The sequence below is a fragment of the Arvicola amphibius genome, chromosome 3 (assembly GCF_903992535.2).
Source record: "Arvicola amphibius chromosome 3, mArvAmp1.2, whole genome shotgun sequence".
In the NCBI taxonomy this organism is placed as follows: Eukaryota; Metazoa; Chordata; class Mammalia; order Rodentia; family Cricetidae; genus Arvicola; species Arvicola amphibius.
In genome coordinates this window covers 93,423,973-93,440,928 of record NC_052049.1, presented here as the reverse complement: position 1 = coordinate 93,440,928, position 16,956 = coordinate 93,423,973, and positions in this window count along the sequence as shown.

Below are 16,956 nucleotides of genomic sequence, written 5' to 3'. Positions count from 1 at the left end.
CAGGACCGTGGCTTCTAGATGTCAGTGCTGTGGATGCTGGTGGTGAGTTTTGCCCTGGAAGCCTGCAGCTAGAAGTGTTTTGTCTTACTCAGGGGCCCTCTCTGATCCGTCGTTGCTGAATAGTGAGATATTGAACAGGAAATACTGAGTCAGCTGGAAATGGGGAAACGGTCAGAATTTCACCCCATCCAGTCTCTGAGGGTGATCGTTTGGTTTGTGTGTGTTGTACTGAACTCTGTGCATCTATCACTGAGAATACCTCTCAGGGGGTGCTGTGATTCCCCTTGATTTGTTTGGAAGATCTTTCTGCCTCTCTCACTAAATTCGTAATGCGTTTGCTTCTTGTCTTTCTTCCACTCTCTGTACAGAGCATGGCACGGGGATTCTGTTGGAGTGTGCTCAGAACAAAGGATTCTGTGATTTGTTGATTCAAGCTGTAAACAGGAGAGTTTTTTCACCCCATGTTTACAGAAGTCTGGGGTGGGGGTAAGTAGGGAAGAATATGAACCCTGAGTTTATTAGGAATCTTTCAGAATCAGCCAACAAGAACAGATCAGAGCTTGGAAAGAAAGTAGCAACCAAAAGAGACAAAGTGGAAGGAATAAAAGCAAGGCAGCTGACTGGGAGACGGATTCACAACCACCTGTATCTCTAGCTTTAGAGGACTGATGTCCTCTTCTGGACTCGGTGGGTAGCTGCACTCACACGTGCACACATCCTCACCTTGTCTCCCATAAACACACAGCTAAAGAAAAAAATTAAAACTTACGACATTCTGTCATCTAAAAAACACAAATTGAGCTGGGGTTGCAGCCCTTTAATCTGAACACTCAGGAGTTCAAGGCCAGCCTGCTCTACAAAGCGAGTTCCAAGACAGCAAGGGCTATACAGAGGAACCCTGTCTCAAAAAACCAACAAAACAACACAAGCAAAAACAAACAAACAAAAAACCAAAAAACCCAACTAACTAACCAAACAAACAAGTCCACAAAATGAAAATACAAATTCTGGTCAGGCTACAGATGAAAAAAAGGCCCTTGGGCATTGCTGGAAGGACGTGAATGAGTCCAGCCCCTTTAGAGATCAGAAGGGAAGTTTCTCAAACACCTTACAAATAGATCTACCTTATGATCCAGATACTCCACTCCTGTGTATTTACTCAAAAGAATCTAAGTCAGCACATCCCAGAGACACTTGCACACCACCGTTTACTGCAGCATTCTTCCCGATAGCTAAGGTATGGAACTAACCTAGATGCCCCAAGCAGAAGAATGGATAAAAAAAATGTGGTGGATATACATAATGGACTTTTTTCAACCACAAAATGAGGAAAATTACATCATCTGTAGAAAAATGGATGCAGTTGGAGGTAATCACACTGTTTCCTCATATTCGAGGATTCTAGGTTGTATATAGATGCATAAAATCATGCATCTGTGACTTGAAAGCAGAAGCAAAGCTGGGGGAACAAAGGGGACCAGTGGAGTGGAGGGGGAAGGGGCTGCTAGAAGGGAGTGTAGGAAAGTATGAGGGTGTGTCTTAGTTCCTTTTCTATGCTGTGATAAGGCACCATGAGCAAGGGAACTTAAAGAGGAGTTGATTTGGGACTAGCTATATTAGAGGGCTAGAATCTACTACTATCGTGATGGGGCAGGCAGGCTGGTGCTGGAGCAGTGACTGAGGGCTTTCATCTGAGCCACATGCACAAGGCAGAGAGAGCTAACTGGCAATGGTGTGATCTTTTGAAACCTCAAAGTCTACCACTGTGACACTTCTCCTTTATCCGGCCACGCCTCCTAAGCCTTCTCAAACAGTATTCAAGCATATGAGCTTATGGGGGCCCATTCTCATTAAAAACATCACAGGGGGGAATATATTCAAAGCGCAATATGAGTTTGAATGAAAATGTACTTATATAACATGTATATACAATATACAATGAATAAACACAAAACTGAAAATTTACAGAAATGTAGTATATATGTAATATGTAATGTGTGTGTGTGTGTGTGTGTGTGTGTGTGTGTGTGTATTTAAAAAATAAATCATCAGAAGAGAACTTTTTTCATTGTGGTTTTCACTGTCAGAATCTGAATGGGCTCCTCAGGGTGAAAACCAAAAAATGTGAAGTCTTCATGACATAGTGGTGGGGATTGAAGTCTTAGTTTTGTCTACATGGAGCCTTTAGTAATATATCAGCTTTCCTTACCCTGACAGTGGTTCCCCAAGTGGTTTCCGTTGCAGCAAACTCAGATTTTCCTATCTGCCTCTTGGTTTCTCTAATTGAGGGCTAGCCCCGAGGTCTCTGGTAGTCTATGGGGAGTTCTGATTTCTGGTTGGTGCAGCGTTTATCTTGTGTCACAGGGAATGACAACTTTTCCATCTTGCTACATTGGGATCCAGGAAATAGGAATCGGGTGAGGATTTGGTGTACGTCCCACTTAATCACTTCCTGACCCTGCAGTCAAAGGGATGGGTGCAGCTTGTCGGTGGAGTCAGGCAGATGTGTTTCAGAGGCTGGGATGGGCTAAGTTGACTGGGGTGGTTTCTTACCCAGGGACCATCTGCATGGGTCATTTACCAGTGTATAAGCAAACCTTTGTTAAATATGTAGAGCTAAACCTTTGTCATGGATAGGGGATGTGTGAAAAAGGGTTGGGGGAGCAGAATTTGTGAGGGGTGGGAGGTACCTGTGCTGACTTTCTCCCCTTTCCTCCCCACCCGCGTTTCCTTTCACATCTACATTCGGAAATGTTCCGAAAGGTAGATTGGTGATGGAGTGGTGCTAAATAATTGTTATCACAAGGAAATCTTTTAATCGTTTGTCCTAGATTTTAAATGGAATCTTAGAAATTGATGCGCAGCTTACAAGAATAGAATGCTCTTTGCAGAATATAGCTCAGAAAGTTTTGAAAGTGGACAGGAAGAGGTGTGTGGTGTGTGTGTGTGTGTGTGTGTGTGTGTGTGTGTACCAATGTGTAGGACTGTTCAATGTTTGCTTTCTAAGTATTGCTTACTTCTGCCATATACACCAGGCTCCTCTGGGACTCAGGGAGGGCGTGAGAATTTATTTATTGTGTGTTATTAACACATACCACATTCCTTATTTCTTGGTAAAAATTAGTATGAACAAAACTGTAATAAAACTTCCACCCATATCTCAACAAGTGATCTTCTATACTCAGACAAGCTTGCAACCTGCTTTGAAGATAAAACAGCTTTGCCTGACATACCTGGAACAAGCTCTTTGTCTTGAAAGCTTGCATGCACATAGATATGTATGTTCATCTGTGTGTGCATGAAATTGTATTATTGAATTCATGTTATTACTTACATTAAGGAAAAATGTAAAATTTGAGTTATCCTGAAATCTACCGGTAAGCACCATGAAGTTATCTTTTGGTTTGTGTTATTCTACCCGTGTTAAAGGCAGGCATATAAGTCTTTCCTTTTCATAGACTTATGCTCACATAGGTGCATGCTTAGCAGCTCACCCTAGGTTCATGTTTATTTTTTTAGCATTAACTCCTTGAAGTAAAGTTGCAAAGCGAGAGGCCATACAGCTTATAACAGTTTCAATGCGTGTTTCTGAGTTGCTCTACAAAGATGTTTTTATTTTTGTGTACTAGCCTTTCCCCAGGAAAATTCACAAACACTGTTGCCTTAAAACTTAACACCTCGGGAAGGGAGGGGGGAGGAGGAGGGAAGGAGATGGAAATTTTTAAATATAAAAAAAAATAAACCATGAGAAAAAAAAAAAACTTAACACCTCAACATACTCCGATGCGTACACGCAATGGTCCAGTGAACTGCATCTTCGTTTGTGTCTTGACGCCTAGAAAACTTGAGCGATGCTTTGTATGTTATGACTGTTCACAGATGTTCTTTTGTGCTTCACCTTTTCATGCTACTTGCCTGCTTCTTCGTTGGAGTGTTCTTGCTTTGATGAACTTGGAAGGACTAATCTGGTTGTCAGCTAGACCACGTTAGTCATGGTATTGTAGACAGCCACCTGAGAATATTAACGAAAACAGGGTTATCTTTGTTCACATTTTCAAAGGTTCAAATCTATGAGTGGGAGTCCTGCTGCTTTTGGGTCTACGGGATGGTGGCATTTATGGTGGGAGCACATGGCAGAGGAAGGTGAGCACTTTATGGCCACTAGGAAGCCTACTGATAGGAAGGGATAGGGGTCCTTAGATTCCCTTTGAGGGTTCTTCCCACAGTGTTCATCTACTCTCCAAATCTTCTTTTCCAGGTCTCTAAATCTTAGAGGGTCTACCGTCTTCCAGTAGCACCACAGGCTAGAGACTAAGGCTAAGTCACACAAACCTTTTGGGGAAAATGTATCCAGACCACATCAACCTGAACGACCAATTACGCTCTTTGGTTATCTTCAGCTGTGTGGCAGAGGCTGCATCTGGTAGCCTGTCCGGTGTGGAAATCACTATATAGGCCAGGCTAGCCTGGAAGTCACAGAGACCTGTCTGCTCTGCCTCCTGAGCGCAGAATTAAAGAGATACCCTACCACTCCTGGCCCTTTCTCACATTTTGGTTCTAGGAATAAGGCTGTGCAGGGGGTAGAGTTAAGCTGTGGTTCTGTGACCAATCTGTTTGTGCTTGACCTGTCACCAAGGTCCTGAGGCTAAACCATGGTCTGATGGAAGCTCCAGGGGTAGTAGGAACCAAGAGCAGAAAAACCGATTTTGAAAGTAAGATTTCTTTTACTAAAATATTAATGTCTAAGATTTAAAACAGAAGCAGGCGCACTGAGGGCTATTGCTTCCCCGTGACTGCCACTGCCATCATACCTAAAGTTCTGCTGTATGCCAGGAAAACTTGTGCAGCACGATTAATAAAAGCTCAGGGTCAGAAATTGAGGTTCAACCTGAAGATCCAAAAAGCAAAACAGCCAGCTACTGGTTCTTACCTTGACCTCAGTCAGTCTGAAATGGCGATCCTGCCTCCCAGAGTCTCATAATGAGACTGTGTGGGTGTGTGTCTGAGATCTGTCACCCCTGTTTTATATTCCTCTCTAGAGCTGGGCATGCCTGAAACTGGTTACATGATTTGCTCAATCTTCAGTTTCTCCCCCGAAGGGGAGTGGTCGGTCAGCAATTGGAATTAACCAAACTAGCTTTATTATAAAATACTCAGCTTTAATAAAAGGAGGAAAAGGGAAAAACTTACAAAGCCAGAGTTCCAGTGAAGCGCAGGAAACAAAGAGAGTGTGGACCACACACCAGCAAGATTTTATAAGTAAATATTAGCCTAAGGGGGACACGCCTTACAAACAAGGTGATTGGCTGGGCTTCCCCTTCACTCCCCCTGGGAAGTGGAGATGACCCACCATTGCTAACATATAAGATAGTTTCAGGGATTGAATGAAGATACGTAGCTGGGCATTGGAAAACACTGTTACTATCATCCATCATGATTATAATAATTGCCAGCCCAAGATATTCTTCAGTTCTCTTTGTGAGCATGATCTATTGTGAATAGTCTCAAACACATTGTTGACTCACCATCACAGATGGGATTTTCTTTGGACTGCCAACCAGCTCCCAAACAAATTAATTATGAATGCTCAGCCTTAGCTTCAGCTTGTCCCACAAGCTCTCTTAACTTAATTTAACCTGTTTCTATTCATCTATGTTTCGCCTTGGCTTTTTTTTTTTTTTTTTTTTTTTTTTTTACCTTCCTGTATTCTGTGCATTCTACTTTCCTGCTTCCTCCATGTCTGGCTGGCCACTGACATCTCCCTGGTGTCTCTTTTTCTCTCCTTTTCTGAGCCTAAATTTCTCCTCTTATAATCTCATGCCTGGAGGCCACACCCATATCTCCTCCCTCGCTATTGGACATTTGTTTTTTTTATTAGACAAATCAGATGCCTTACGTAGGCAAGGTAAAACAGCAGCACATCTTTATAAAACCAAACAAATGCAACACATCTTTACATGGTTAAACACATGCAACACATGTTTGAATAGTTAAACAAATGCAACACATCTTTACATGGTTAAACACATGCAACACATGTTTGAATAGTTAAACAAATGCAACACATCTTTACATGGTTAAACACATGCAACACATGTTTGAATAGTTAAACAAATGCAACACATCTTTACATGGTTAAACACATGCAACACATGTTTGAATAGTTAAACAAATGCAACACATCTTTACATGGTTAAACACATGCAACACATGTTTGAATAGTTAAACAAATGCAACACATCTTTACATGGTTAAACACATGCAACACATGTTTGAATAGTTAAACAAATGCAACACATCTTACATAGTTAAACAAATGTAACACATCTTTGTATAGCCAAATAAACACTCCACAATATACTGTATACTCATTAAATTGCATTAATTAAATTTTCTAAAACTCTCAAAGCCAAGAGCATGGGAAGCAGTCAACACACTGGCATCTTGCACACAGCACTTATTCTGAAGGAGAAAGGTGGGCTGCAAAGGCTGACTGGGAAATGGCCATCCCTTAATTAAACACATGCTGAATGCACACACAGGTGCTCCTTGCCTCCCGTGACTGGGGCTAAGGTCGGAGCCGTCAACCAGACTTCACAGAACTCGTCAGCAGCACTCTTTCCACCGCAGCCACGGACTCATGGGTCTGCCATTTCGTAAAAAGTCAGATATCATTTTGACGTCTCCTCCCTGGTGCTTCATCTGAGCAGCCTCCCCCGGCTCATTACCTTCCGTCGAGGTGTTTATGGCTGTGGTAAGTGGGAAAGGAGGCCCATGGGAACTTTTACTTCACTAATGCAGATCATAAACCAAGCGAGTCGAGAGCCATGCCAAGAAGGGTGGCAACAGAAGCAGCTGCCATGTGAGGCTCTGAGTGACATAAATCAGACTTGAGAGCTCGGAAACGTTGATGCAGTCCCAGCAGCCAAGCGTTGCTGGATGCTCAATTGTTTATTAGATTTGCCCTGGCAAATCAGGACCAGCACCGTCCTGAAGATGTCAGAGCCATCCCGACTTCTGAAAGCAAAGGAAAACAGCAATTACTACTATGCCTGGCATGGGGCGAGCAAAGCCCACGTCTTTGGGGAGCTGAGCTTGGGGGCTGAGCCTGAAGCCACGGAGGCAGCACTGAGAAAGAGCGCTCTCAGGTCACTTTCCTATAGGGAGGGCAGCTATCAGACCACCTCTTCCAAGACAAGCTCCCAACAGTATCTACTTAGCCAGACTGTTCTATGGAGAGCCTGGTTATGGAGGAGAACCCATTGGATGGAGCAGAAAGCCTCCATCTGTGAGAACATCAGCTCAGCTAGGAGTGGCCTGTTAGCAAAAGGTCTTTAGTGATTGCTAAAGGACTAAAGCACATAGTAATTTACTTATTTTATTATAGGTTTTCACACACACACACACACACACACACACACACACACATCTGTATAAAATCCTGCACCCTTCCACGGTGTGTGTGTGTGTGTGTGTGTGTGTGTGTGTGTGTTTGTGTGCATTGTTAGAGTTCCTGAGCTCTTTTGCTGTGGGAAGTTTCTCTTCCTGCCCACCTTTGTTTTTGTTTAAAAATCAAATCCCTGCTCTCGTTTTGAATAGGTGGAAGGTAAACACTGGTGAACACGGGCCTGAGCAGGAATCTTGTAGGGCCCCTTCCCTCCGGCTACTTTGAACACACAGTTCAGCTCTTTAGACCTGGTGATTAGGAAACCAGTTCTTATCTCACTGTTGCCCTGTCTTTGGACAAATCGCTATGCTCTCCTGGGTTCAAGGGTATCTCAGAGATCTGCGAAAGCGGAGTGTCAGTAAAAGAGCAGTCGACACTAGGTGGCGCCAGTGTACAGTTGCTCTTCTCCAACTGCCTTAAAAACACTCTGGGCAGACAAACACACAACATAATTCTGGAAGCCGGCAAAGTTTTGCGGCAAACTTGGACCGGTGACTGTGATCCAGCTTGCTGACTGCCCCGGGAATTAAACACACCTCTCACATCCTCCAGGCAGTGATGCGGCCTTCCCGGCAGTGAGTCTACCCTGACGGGGTTTCTATATCCTGCCACCCTGTCATTGGCGTGCCTCCTTTTCCAGACATCTTTTCTTATTGAGTCTGAACCTCTGTGTGGTCTTTCCCTATTTCCCAGGTGTGTCATTTCTCCAGTTCTGAAGGTGGGTGGCTCCCGGGGAACGACCTAGTTCTCTCTGTTCATTTCGCACAATGCTTGTAGGACATCCAATGGTTCAGTGCCTGTCACCCATGACTGTAACGGTGGGTAGGCCGATGACCTCCCTAAATCTTGTTTGGGGAAACGGTAGGTCCCCCTCGCTGTTAGGACTTGCCAAGGTAACACTGGAAAGGACTGCTGGGAGAGCCTGGCTCACAGCAGGGATCAATACAAGTTTCATTCCTTCACCTACCTACTGACTCTCCTGCCTTAGATACACGGCTGGCTGGCGGCAGAGCAAGACACCACCACCACTGGAATTCCTTTGGGCCCTGTAAAAAGGGACTTGGTTTTCTTTGTGATGTGAGTTTCACATGGGTCTCCCATAAGAGAAGCAGAGATAATAGACGTTATTTGCATGCCCCCAGAGTACTCTGGGAATTGTCGCTAAAATGCAGATTTAGTCCAGAGGAGCCCCTTCATTGGAGAAATACAGTCATTGCTCTGGGCATTGGGGCAAAGGGGTGGGAACAGTTCTTCACTGGGTGACTTCTGGGTCCTTGGACTTGGCTGCCCCAAGCTGGACAGACCCCTCGAAGTCTAAGCAGGAGAGGTCATTGCACACCCAGAACGCAGACCCACCATTCATGGCTTTATGTTCCACACAGAAGGATCTGAAGAGGTAACGCCTTGCAACTCCAGTCCTGTGAGAGCCGAGCCAGGGGATCACAACAGGAAGCTTGTACGGACCCCTGCTTTAGTTAGTCTTCTCTTTCCCTCCTTCAAAGCCTTGTTTCCTCAAGCTTTTGTTTATTTTGGGCACAGAAGTTCATGAATCATGTCCCAAGAACGCTGAACGCTGTGGCAGGATCCATGCGAAGCATTTCTGACAGGACGCAGGCTTTGGGGTTCAGTGTATAAGACAGTCTCTCTTTCACCACAGGGCTGGTCCTCACCCATTCTCAGCGGAGTTTAGATGTGGCTGTACAGTGAAGAGAGGGATTTCCTGGTGCTTATTTTATTAGAGACATGCCTTTCTATAAATCGTAAGCATCCATTTCCATTCTTTGCATCGTTCTGTAAATACTCCAGGATATAAAAGAGAGCTGAGATTCAGCAAAAGCAAGGAACTCGTCAAGAATGAGATCTGATGGACTCACTGACGCTGTTAGAAACTGCGGGAGAATTGTTAGAAGGAGCTGCAAGACAAGGCTTAAAGCTGGGATAGTGGCCAGAGCCCCTGAAGACTGACTTCTCAAGTCCCATCTTCTGGTAGATGTGGCCCTCATAAGCCTCTAATCACAGGATGAAGTTAATAAGACCTAGTAAGGCAAGGGGCTGTGGTGGGGTGCCAGGCACGGAAGGGGCTGCTGGGGAGGAGTGAGGAGCAGAGATGGGTGCGGAAAGGGAACTGTGCTCATTCATTGCGTGTGAGTAAGGTGTTTCCCGTGCCCTGGACAGTGTATTGTTGATTTTGCTCCTCTGTGCAGTCAGAGCACTCAGAATAAAGGAAAGAGAGTCCACGCTGCAGGGATCTGAAGCGGCGGGGCATGGCGATTCCTGGAAGAAATGGCTAGGTCCAGCACTGCTCCTTCTCTAGTTCTTGGTCAGGCTTAGGGTATGCGGAAAGCCGGTCATATTTACTTAAGGTTTTCTTTTTTTTCTGTACGTTTCTGAGAGTCGGGTAAACAGCTTTCCCCATGTTCCTTGTCCTGAGAGATGTAGTGGTGGGGGGTATCAATATGGATTGGTTCTGTTTGATTTGTGTCTTATGCTTGATGGCATCTGTCCTTGGGGAAAATAGTCGAGCAGAAGGGACCACAGGGCAGTGGTAGGAGGCACCCAGAGGAGAGAGAAATAGAAGTGTTCCCCTAGACTGGGGAAATACTCAGACGGTGGCTTTGGTTGTGGTAGTGGTAGACCGGTGACAGCCATCTTGGGGGCTCTCCTGGGCTCTGCCAGAACCCTGTGGGAGAATCACTTGACTGCTGGTGTTTGAGCATAGTTCAGGGAGCAGGAAAGTGGCCTAACAGAGTAGAAGGCCCCATGGCACCCTTCTTGGGCTGCTGACTCCCCAACATGAGTGACAGCTAATGCTGTTGTAGACGCTCCATGTTTCCCATTAGCAGAGTGACTACCTCTAGTCATTCTGGGTATACTGCTGGCAGCGTCCTTGGCCGGAAAGATCTTTCTGGCCCAAGGTCACACTCTTTCCCTGGGCGGCTGGTTGATGCAAGAAGCAAACCCCTGACTTCTTTCCCCATGACAAAAAGACCATGACATCTTGGCAGCTCTTCTGGCAGACAGAGTCACTGAGTCTCAGAGGAACGTCTCTGCTTAAGTGTGAGACTGACCACAGGGCAGTCAGGAATTGTGTGTGGAAGGCAAGGACCACATGAGTGGCCCATTTCAGAAAGAATCCCGTGGCTCAGGGTTGAGGCAGACCCCTGAATGCTGATTCTCAATGTTCTGCCGACTGTGAGTCGAAAGCCAAAAGAGGGCTGAGAAATCCAGGATGCCGGATTCTTGTTTGTGAGTCAGGATTCCTCTGCATCCACTGATGATGCTGAGCTATTCCAAAGCTTTGAAAGCTGCTTCATCTATAGGGGTCCCCACTGGAGTGGACTGAGTCACTACCTATAATATATCAGGGTTGGCTGAGTCTTATTCAGTTAGATTTAACTGCATAAATGCTACTATTCAGTTCTGCCAAAGATCTGTCTAATTTTTTTCTAATAACACAAAGAGCTCAAGTCTTTATGATTTAAGATAATAACCATTTAAGAGACTATGATTGAATGTGGCCATGCTTGCACCAAGGTCTGGGAGAAGGAAACTCAAAGTTTGTGTTGATGATATTAGGAAAGGAAATAAATGGTTTCTTCTTCCTTAGTCCTCCCTGTCCCACCATCACTATATTTACATTTTATGATTAGAGTAGGGCTGGGGACAGGGACACGGGTAAAAGGGAGGAGTGGGGAGAGACAAACAAAATAAAGGACCTATGGAGAAACTACATGGAAACCTATTACTTTGTAAGTTGATTAAAAATATAACATTATTATTATTATTAATATATGAGTTTAAATAATAATAATATGAGTTTAAGCAGAGGTAGGCTACATACTGTTCCCCAAAGTCATAGTTTATCAGAAGAAAATTCCAGTGCCAGGTGAGGGATACCTTCCTGAGAGCTGTTGGTCAGGAAGGCACTGTAGACCTTGACCAACAATACAGGCTAGTGCATTGCTCTTGGCTGCTCACAAGAGCCAGATAGTAAGACATTATTGCTGAGGACACTACACGCTTTGATTGCAGGACATGGAAAACTCAAGCTGGAGCTGAGCTGGAAGAGCTCCCCCTGTTGGCTGGCTCTCATAGCGTCAGAAGGCGCCCTGCAAGCTGCTTGGGGAGAAAAGACTTCAACAGCCTTACCCGCCTGTGAGCCTTGTGTGCTCTAACACCGGCTTGACAGGCAAGCTGGACTTCCTGGTTCAGCAGTGGCACGGTATGACATGGGGGTAACCAATTCCGTTTCACAGGAAGAACTCATGCCTGGTAATGTAAACCTGGTCAAAACCCCATTGGTTCTGGAGGTCATAGGCTTCAGGGAGGAACCTACTGCTGTTGATTCATTAAATGGCTATGGTGTCATGTTACCTTCTAAGTACTTCAGCCATCCACAGCTTAGTATTGCTCTCAACCTTGGTCAAGGAAGTTTCTGTTTGTAATGTATGATGGTTAATGCAGAGGCTTGTAATTAATCAAAATTCTGAGAATAAGTGACAGTTGAGTTCTCAGAGGGTAAGTGTATTATCACTTTCAAGTCTCAGGGAATATTGTGGAAGAGTGGGGGCACAAAGAATGTTAAAGGCAAAAGGACTGGGAAAGTGTTGTGAAATCCTGTATTCGGACTTTCATGGGTCTCCAGAGCTAGGGCTTAACCATTATACTCATGAACTAACCTGCCCAGTGCTTGCACGTGATTGGGCCTAACAATATTCTGTCATGGTTCAGGATAGGGCTCATGACGTTCCAGTCTTCCTTGAGGAACTGGTGACAGTCATGGTTCTTGGGGGGAAGCAGAGTCATTTTCTTCAGCATTGTAGCCACTGGTGCGTTGCCCATGCTTTAGTAAATAATGTCCCACTTGTATTTGTGCAGCTAACCCTAAATAATGCAGTGGGCCCAGGCAACAGACCCGAAAGACATGGAAGTATGAGGGAAACTTGTCTGGAAGAAAGTGTTCAATGGGAATGAGGGACAGAAGCGGGAATAATGGGGGCAAATATGATCAAAATATATTTTATGTATGTATGATCTTTAAAGTCCGTCGTCTGCTTCCCTGAAGTGGCACGAACCGTCCCCAGAAGACCTCATCATCTACTCTCCTCCATCAAGTGACAGCTGGTACAAAGTGGTCCTGCCGTAGATCCATCCAAGGCCATTCATGAGGTACAAAAGTCCTGGTGCATCCAGTTAGAATTCAGCCTAAATTCATCTTCATACTCCTGGTCCTGATGCAGCGAACAGCCCAGGTTAGAGTTATTGTCAGCAGCATCTCTTGGCTTACTGAATCTAGTGCCTTCATTCTCCCTTCATCTTCCACATTCATTCACTCAGCCATGAAGCCCAGTGATTCTCCCGGCCCCCACTCAGTTTTTACAGGGTTCCTCCTTTAAGCCTCTTCTGGTCAAAGATCTCCTTACTCAGCCCAGGCTGCTTTATATTCCCCATAGTTGTGGTAGGACTTTTCTAGAACACGAAACATTGTGTTATGTTGATGCCTAATGATCCTAGAAGGGATTTCCTGACCTTCAGGCTACAGTATAATCTTCTCTTGGAAGCACGTGACATTCTTTCTTGCCGGCCTCAGTCAGTCCTTGCCTTTTCCCACTCTGTCTTCTTACACCTTATTCTCTGACCCCTGTGGGTCACACTGGGAACCCCTGGAGCTGGGGTTAGAATTCCTTCTCCAAGGAAGCAAGAGCCAGGCTTCCACAATCAGATGGTCCAGGCTAAATGCGTGCCTCCTAGGCACTATGGAAACCTGGAGGGCAAGTGGGTTACTGCCTTTTCACCACTGTGCCTGTAAAATGAAGCTGGCAATGAGGCGACCCCACATCAAAGCCACTCTTTCTGATGATCTAGTCACCTGGTTTGCTCTGAGGATAAGGCCGTGTCAGGCTCAAAAATGAGCTAATACTTTTAGGATGGAGACCTGGAAGCAAGAGCGAGTCAAAAAGGTCAATAAGAGTGGTTCTCCTGGGCATAAGGACTATGGGGGAATTGAATTTCCCTCACTAGGTTTTATGCCCTAACATCAAATTAATGCAACATGTCGATCATGTTAAGAAAGCAGTCAAACCAACTTCTTCTGTGGAGTCTCCCTAACTTTTCCAACAAAACTTTGTGCCTAACTTACGCCTATGTGCACTGGCCTGTGACACCATCAAGGCAGGCAGCCATTCATTTACTCTGCCTACTGCCCACAGTACCTAAAAGCTATTTCTGTGACTCTGGATCCCCAGGGCTGTGTACAGCAAGAAATATGAGCATGCTTGTTAGCTTGACTTAAATCAGTGCCTCTTGAAGCAAGAATCCCAGGGACACCACTGCCACAAGCTTTCAGTACTCTTAAAGGTTTGTAACACATGAGGAATCGACATTTTCAAGAGATGCATTTTCACCTTTAAAGTTACAGAAAATTAAGATCTTCCTTGTTAAAAGCTTTAAGGGAGGCCAGGACATCAATAGAGAACACACAGCCATGTACCATGGTGGATTAGCTCTTGGAGGCAGTTCCTCTCTCTATCCAAGCTCTTGGGACCTGGAGGGGGGTTCCCCCATGCAGCAAGGACTGTCAAGAGTTCACTTGTTCAAAGCTGTGATGAGCATTATTGGGAGACCCCGCTGCCCCACTTCACCTGAGAAGGAGCCCCTCGTAACTGTAGTCCCGGGGACTTCAGTGTCCAGCCTGCTGAGAGCCGAGCTCTGGTCACCAAACCCTTTGCTCTTGTGGTAGGATGTGCTGGTTCTTTTCACAGTTCAGTTTTAATCCTTAGTCTAATATCAAAAACAAACAAAATACCTCCGCCACTAACAAAAAGAACCAAGCAAACAAAAACTATTAAGTCCTGAATTTGACAAATTTGACAAATAGGTAGGATTCAGTGTTCAACATCTAATCAGTTAAAACTCATCCTGCTACCCACAATTAAAGTGTAGCTCTTTCCATCATTGAAGAAGCTTATATATTTTTTGTAACAAATGGACACCATTAACAAAAGCCAGAATTAATCAAAATTTAGAGACCAACTGGATATGGGATGCCCACACCCAGATGATAAATCTACAACACAATCTCTACACCAAGCTCAGAGAACACAGTGGAAGGGAGGTGGAAAGATTGTCAAAACCAGAGGCCAGGAAGTCTGCTGGATATTGTATCATATATATGATAGGGAAGTGACACACATGAAATCAAAACAATATAACAGCCTAACAAGATCTGAACAATGCAATACTAATTGATGTGTCTTCATGCATGGGAGAAACTTCACAGAACTCTTGTTGGATGAAGAGCTATAAGCAACTAATGACTACCAAGAGAAGAATTAGTTTTTGCCAGGGACTCATTCCCTAATAGCTATTTAATACCAAGGGATCATCCCTGAATATACATATATATATATATATATATATATGTATATATATATATCTCCACATATATATGTATATATATGCAACACTAAAGGGATTCAACAGGTTGTATTGATGTAGTTATTCATATGTATATAAACATCTATATGTAACAATAAAGATTAATTTGATAATTAAGTAAAACATGGTAAAAGCTGTTTAGGTCTATTATTAACATTTATATTCATTTGTGTTAGTCAATTAAATACATACTATAAATTTAATTAACGTTTTATGTAAAATGCTAAGCGCACTGACCCAATTAGCTTTGATTTTCAACTTGGCACAGTCTAGAGTCATTGGAGTGGAAAGCCTTTGTTGTCTAGACGAGGTTGGCATGTGGGCGCGTGTGTGGAGATTTTCTTGATTGCTGATGGATTCAGGAGGACTCAGTTTACTGTGGGCAGCACCATTCCCTGGGAAGGTTGTCTTGGTTCATACGGGAAGCTAGCTGAGCATTAGAGTGAACAAGTCAGCTAGCAGTGCCTCCACTGTTTCTGCTTCAAGCTCCTGCTTGAATTTTTGCCCTGATTTTCTTTAGTGGGGGAACTGTGCTTTGGAATTATAAGCCAAAAAGCCCTATTTTTCGTTTGGTCAGTGTATTTGATTACAGTAACTGAACCAGTACTATGTTTACAGCTTGATTAGTTTTGACATCAATAATTACTTGCATGACATCCAGATGGAGAGAAAAGGACACCGAACATTCCAGAAGCTTTCTTGCAGCCCCTCTCAAACTTACATCCACAGCCCCAAGAAAGTTGTATCAGCTACTGAGGCTTGAAAGTTTTTCTTCAAAAATTTCTTCTTTGGAGTTGACTGAGTTGCTAAAAGCATTTGCTTTGCAAGGCTAGTAACCTGAGTTGGATCCCTGGAATCTACAGTAGAAGAATCTGATAATACAGCGCACATCTATAATCCTAGAACTCCTGTGGGGAAATAAGAGGTGCAGTGAGCAGAATGGTCCAGAAGCTCCCAGGCTGGTTAGCACAGTGCAGAAACAAGACAGACTCTGGCTCAGCAAGGTAGAACTAACTCCAGAGGTTGTTCTCTGACCTCCACAAACATGCGCTGGCTTTGTGTGTATGCATATGCACATGTATGCACACACATGGTTTCTTATTGTGGGCAGTGGTCTGGTTTTAGAGCCCATTTCATCCTGTGAGTTTCCTGCTGTTTGCTAGGAATTGCATTTATTCTTTCATGGGTGTAGGAATAAGTGTGGTCTCAGGGTTTGGAGAAAACTGGTTTTCCCTCTGCTAGCATATATCAGTTGCAAGTGGCTTCCTGGTTAGTGGTGAGACTCTGTGTCTGCTTCTCTCTCAGTTTTGGGATCCCATCTGCCTTAAACCCGTGCAGGTCGTATGCACACTGCCACAGTCTCTGTGAGTTCATGTGTGCAATGGTCCTTCTCGGCCTGGAAGACTCTGTTTCCTGGAGTCATCCATCCTCTCTGGCTCCTCTTCCAAATAGCTCCCTGAGCCCTGAGGGGAGGGGTTTGACAAAGACGTCCCATCTAGAACTGAGAGCTCCAGAGTCTCTAACTCTCTGCACATCGCCCAGTCGTTGGTCTATGTTAATTCCCATCTACTCCAAGAAAAAGGGTTAAGCTAAGCACTATGGTTAGAGCCACATCTCATCCGAGTCATTTTATTGCCATGTTTTATTTTTATTTTATTTATTCTTCTCTCATATGTTACACCCTGATCATAGTTTCCTCTTCCTCTCTGTGGTGGTTTGAATAGGAATGGCACCCATAGACTCATGTGTTTGAATGTTTGGCCCATAGGGAGTGGCACTATGAGGAGGTGTGGCCTTGCTGGAATAGATGTGGCCTTTGAAGAAGCATGTAACTGGGGAGGTTGGCTTTGAGGTCATATATGCTCAAGCTATTCCCAGTGTGGCACACATTTCCTCCTGATGCCTGAAGATCAAGATGTAGAACTCTCAACTCCTTCTCCAGCACCATGTCTGCCTGGGTGCTGCCATGTTTCCTGCCATGACCATAAGGAAATAAACTCCTGAACTGTAAGCTATCCCCAATTAAATATTTGTCTTTATAAGAGTTGCCATGGTCATGGTGTCTCTTCACA